Below are 6,435 nucleotides of genomic sequence, written 5' to 3'. Positions count from 1 at the left end.
CTCGACATGGATGTCACCTGTCACCAATGCAACCAGAGTCTTAGATGCCAAGTCTTAGTAGCAAGGGCACGCAAATGATAGGAACAATAACGTCAAAACAATGAAGGAAACCTGCAAGGCCATCAATAGAGAATCTAGGTCAAACAAGCACCAAACTTTGAAACTAAAGGCCGAGAGTAACCCTTATCGACTCAAAAATCACCAAGACCATTGCATGGAGCCCTACTAGATCTATGGTAATGGAATTACCAGGTGGCAGTGTTGTGGAAACTTTGAGAACAACCAAAGGTGTTGTGGAACAGTTGGTGCCCACCCGACACCAACATAGGTAAGGTCAAATTTGTGTACAGGAAACCATAAAACACTAAAACATAACCATCGCTACCAAGCAGTGGAAATGAATTAGCCATAAAACCTTAGAAAAATATATACTATATAATTTATATAGGTCAGCATCAATATTAAGTTAGAGGAGTGTCGCATAGGTTTTAGTCAACAGATAGCTTTACTAAGTCATATAAAAGTTCATAATGTATTCTACGTCTCACTGTTAAAACGATATGTGTATGACCTTAGACATGTCATTCAATGGCAAAATGTTCAGGTAATGATTTTTGTTAAAATTTTTATTTGATTTCAATATGATAAATTCTCATGAAATAATTTATGGTTGTGTAATAGGTCAAACTGGATGGAGAGTTCCTGGTAGAACCACAACACATTCTCGAGCAGAGAGAAACAATATTATGGAGGCGAGCCATCACCCAGGTTAAGTTACAATGGAGGGACTTTAGCCTTAAGGATGCCAACTCGGAAGATGAACAATTTATGTTGGAATCTTATCTTGAATTATTGAAGGAACAAGAAAACATTGAGGATAGTGTTATGCTCCAGGGGGGGAGGATGTAACACCCTCTAGTCATAGTGAAATTGTAAGCAAAGTATGGTTCATTTTGTTATGATTAAACACAGAAACTTTATGGCTGAGTTGAAGCACAAGATAAATTCTAATAAGTAAAAGGTAGTAATGTGGTTATTTTATTTAATTATTAATAGTAGAAATAAAGGTGAGGGAATCTTGGAGTCCACAGGTGAAAAACCATGAAGAAAATAACTCTTTTACATGACTGTTATGAGGAAACAGTTACCTCCCCTTTCTAAAGGGATAAATTCGAACTTGGGGAGGAGAAAAAATAGAAGAAAAAGACTGTAAAGGAATGAGGATGATGCTGAAGGTAATCCAGAGCTGGACATCAAGCGAATGGAGAAACCTTATGAAAGTTTGATTCTAGGTCAAACCTTTGGAAGGGTTCTAGTGCATGAGAATTCAACCTAGTTAGGATGCTAAAAGTCATAAATATCTTGGTAAAAGGTGCTTAGGGTGACAAAAAGGATGTAGTTTTGTTTTCTCACAATTGGGAGGTATGGTTATCATGTGGGTTCCTTAAGACCTGATCCTCAAATAAGTTTTAGATAAGTTTCCTTTTATTTAACTACAATATCAACATAATTTCTTTTATCAATGACTACATGAGTGTGGGCTCAAGTATGTATTTATAAAGACTGAAAATTAAACACAAATGTTGTGCATAGAGCTGTGTATTTCTCTCTTTTAAGAGGAGCCTAGCAGAAACTATACATTATTTACAATATTTCTTTTAAATAGCATTAGCAAGTACAAAGAAGTAAATCAGATGTTCTATGAAATAAAAAATACAATTATTCAACACACACACACACACACACATATATATTTATAGTATTTCTTTTAAATAGCATTGGCATGTACAAAGAAGTAAATCAGATGTTCTATGAAATAAAAAATACAATTATGCAAAACACACACACACACACACACACAGATATATATATATATATATATATATATATATATATATATATATATATATATATATATATATAGATATATGTGGATATATATATATATATATATATATAGATATATATATATATATATATATATACAGGTGAATCTGTCAAGTCAGCAGTATAGTGGGAATAAACCTCAGAACCGGATTCAGTATGATAAGCTAATAACAAGAAAATAGTTACACCAAAATTGAAATACCCGCAAACTATTTCTCATAACTGAATCGAGACCTAGAGGGTTTTATTCTAAAACTACTGAAGGTGACCAGACTGGGTTATTTTCTAAGCAAGGTTGTAAACCAGTCATCCGGGAATAGACATGGGTGATTCATCATCTAAGAAAGCAACAAAAAAAATCCTATCGGATAACCATATTAAAAACCAAGAAAACAACAAGCAATCATATTTGCAATTTTGTGTGTATTCAAGATATTCACGAATTAATAGTAACAACCAGAGAATATACAATATAATCTCATGAATCTTGTGGAGTAACCATCAACGGTAACCGCGCGAATCCAACAGAGGGAAAAACTACATAAGGTTCACAAAAGCTAACTGTAGAAAACAATTAACTAGAAATGACCACAGGAAGACACCTTCCAGTTGAAGACCCTGTATTACCAAACCTTAATTAGAAATCATCCATATAAAAGCCATCCCTACAAACCCCAATATATTATGACCTAGACTTCAAATGATTGTAGTAGTTTGATAAAGGAAAAGGAGTAGATCCAAAGTAATTCTTAAAACCCTTGAGGTTGGGACAGCTGCTGGTAAAAACCTAGCCTTAGAAAGAAAACCATTGGCACTAAGAAAAGCATAATAGTTCACGGAACCTGTTGTCATTAATGTAAGCAACCCAAGGTAAGAATTGCTTCTTCTTCCTCGTGAACGAGTTAGGGCGATGCCAACCACAGGGACTTGTGATTTTGTAAACCCTACAACAAAAAGGCACAATTAGAGTTAGAATATTGGTAGATGGAAAAGAAATTAGGAAATTATATGCAAAAACATCAATTCTAGTGGAGAGCTTACCCTATCATGGTGGCAAGCTCAGAATTCATTCTGTTGTCGAAGACTTCTATCAAAATCTCACACAGAAGAAAACCCATTAATGGAATAACTACCAAGTTACCGAAGAAGAAAGAAAACCAAATGTCACCATGGTTGTAACATACTTCCTGCGCCTACCTGAGAATTTAACTCCTAGGCTCCTAGTATGTAAAATTTTTCATTATTTATTGTTAAAATGTAACCCTTGCAAGGGTATATTTAGCCCACCCACATTTAATAACTTAAGTCTAAAGTAGCTAATTTGACCATAAATCACAATCACAGTTCTATATACTTAGTCCACTATTATACAATGGGTAGAATGGTTAAAAAAATAAAGCTCTTGCATACATATGCATTGGATAATCGGGCCATTAAAAACTATATAGTGAAGTGCATGCATTTATATATTGTACTCTTTATCCATCAAGCTGAACTAGAGACATTGTGTAACATTAATACATAATATGTTCTTTCTCTAACATAATGATGACCAACGTTAGATTTACTGGATAACTAACCCATCCATACATATGTATCCCATAAGCCACCTTTGTGTAGTAATCCTATAATTGCATAAGGGTCCCATGTGGGTTCTATCATGCACAAGCAATCACAATCCCATGTTATGCTTCTACCGCTACCTCTACTTTGGAAATAAAAGTCACATGCATAAGATATGGAATCACTTACCGATACATTGGCTAACACATAACTGACACAATATGAGTAAGAAACTGGAACCCTCATTAGGTGTACTTCATCACAATTCTTATATTAGATAAACGGTACCTTGGCCTATATAACTACAAACTTAGAATCAAAATCATTCATCATGCAAAGATATCATTCTCCTACACAATTAACACCCATACAATTAAAAAAATAAACTGAAAGCATTGCAACCGCCTGACGGATAGGAGAAACATACAGTAAAATCCATGCATATTATACCAACTAGAACTCACTTGGACGGAGGACCACCACCACCGAACCATGAATCACTTCTGATTTCCCCCGAGCCGAGGTTCTTGCCGAGGATCAACTGTCCTCATTTGATCAATGCACTAGGTATTTAATACCCTCTTTCATGATTTAGTTTCCATTAGTGGTGTCCTGCTATTATGGATTGCTCCATTTTCCTAGGTCTTTTTTAGAAAATCTCATCTTTATCTCCCACGAGGCTTTTCCTCATAAAATCTTGCCTTTATCTCGCACAAAGCTTTTATGTCTGATGGATATTTATCTCCCATCCATTCGATGGATCTCCAATCCATCCAAGCTTATCTAGAATCACATCTAGAACCTTTGTCATGAAAGATTCATCTCTATCCCATTCCTCAATGGGATTTGGAAAGAATTTTCTATCTCTTGGTGCTCCACCCTCCAAATGATTTATTTTATTAATTTATTTAATAACACATTTTTTTCATATTACATATCACACCTAGCTTTCGTCAGCTTAGGTTTAGAATAGTTTAACCCACAAAGGAGGGTGTCACACCTAGCTTTCCTCAACTTAGGTTTACAATAATTTAGCACACAAGGGAGGGGTGTTACATACTCCCCCCATTAAATTTTACACCATCCTCGGTGTATCACTGCATCATGTCCTCGTGCACAGGTAGTTGGTTTCTGAATCCACAACTTTCATGGCTCTTCCATCTGATGCCAATCTTCCAATGTACATCGGTCACAAGGAGTGCTCCTAACACATCTCCTTCCATAGCTAGGTTGGTCTCAAGGAGTGTTGTCCTTCCATAGCTACATATAGCCTTGTTTTCAAACCATTTGTGAGAATTTATAGATGCAAAATTTTAACTATGATAAATATCATAATCTGTTACTTAATATTACTAAAGAAGCTATTGCTTATCATTTATTTTATCTGAATAATGCATGTTCTCTTCTTGCATTCTTCCAAGCCTTTGTGTTCTTGTCAAACACCTACTTCTTGTAGTCTCTCTGCATACAACACATCAGTTAGCATATTTTTCTCATTAATATGCCTGCAAGGTCATAACAGATTATTTCACATAACAATATATATTCATCATATATATTCATCGTAATCGTATGTATGCCAAACTGCAATTAACCATGGTTACTTATACCAATCTTACTTTCCTTCTTCTGTGTAACCTCCTGGTCGGTTGCCCTGGCCAGACATCTATCCAATGTCTTTTTGCATACTTGCCCACAAGGTATATTATACACACCAATACACATATCATTTTTCAATCATGTAACACATGTAATCTTACAGTTACCATATGTATTGTTGTACATAGTACCATTTGTGCTACAACCCATCATACCATCCTCATGGTATCACCTGCATGACATAAACTTTATCCACATTTTTTTTCCACCATGTTAGTATCATGTCAAACATTCCTTTAAATAAAACAATTGTACTTAGTTTACAAGGAATTTTTATGAGCATGGTGCCTCTCGGTAATCAAAGAAATTTTTTATGTCAAGTGTAAATCATTTCCAGATTTCATGTGGTTGTAACACAATATCAGTAGTATAGTATGTATTCATGCATATTTTCATCTTAAGCAGACTATTAACTCATAGTTTAAGAATCATTAGATCAATAATTCATTCTTAAATAATTCATCTCGGGTGATTTACTATTGCCCTTTTTATGCTTCAACAACTTAACCACTCTACATTATACTTTACCAACATGATCATTATGTCAATCATGTTCTTTCCTTCTGCAGACATACTCCCCTTTTATAGGCATTGGGGTAGAAAACATATTTAGGGTTGTTGTACAATGATTTCTATATAAGTTGTCTAACGAACCCAAGACCAATATCAGAATTCATCATGAGTTGCAAGACAATTCCAACAATCCATTAAACTCAAGACTCTTTCATTCCCTGGATGCTTGACATCTATCATCAACCAAATGATAGCTATAATATTGTTACAAGGCTATAATACTGTACACCCATGTGCTTACATGGAAGATTCATATGCCTCATTATTATGTGTAGATTCTAGCATGATTCTTTCCACAACATGTTTATCTTGATGACCACTCAACCAGGCTTATGATAACAATATACCAACAATCCATGACAATACATGAGTATATGTATCATACAACAATAAAAAAATGATGCAAACATGGACTTCCTTTATTAAAGCAAGTTATGCCCAACTATAATGTCAATATCATGATAATATATGCCAATTACGTCAATGTTAATAAGCAACAACACAATACTCACAAGCTCTTTCGGTCCACATCCTCAGGATGACCCTTTCTCAATCCTTGCTATCATCCCTTATTTAGTTATTGTGACAACACTCAACACTTATCCTGCCTAATCCTATGTTTTCTGAATTAACCTAATGTTATTGGTTTAATCATAACATATTCATGAGTTGTACACTTTTCTTGCTTATCATTAGCACATGATAATTTATGCTAAATATTACCTTAGATATAATTCAAGCAACTGAAAGTCC

The sequence above is a fragment of the Pinus tabuliformis genome, chromosome 7 (assembly GCF_031772625.1).
Source record: "Pinus tabuliformis cultivar Carrire ecotype Pingquan chromosome 7, CPIR1, whole genome shotgun sequence".
Lineage (NCBI taxonomy): Eukaryota > Viridiplantae > Streptophyta > Pinopsida > Pinales > Pinaceae > Pinus > Pinus tabuliformis.
The sequence above is the reverse complement of the archived record's forward strand: the minus strand, read 5'-3'. Positions refer to the sequence as shown.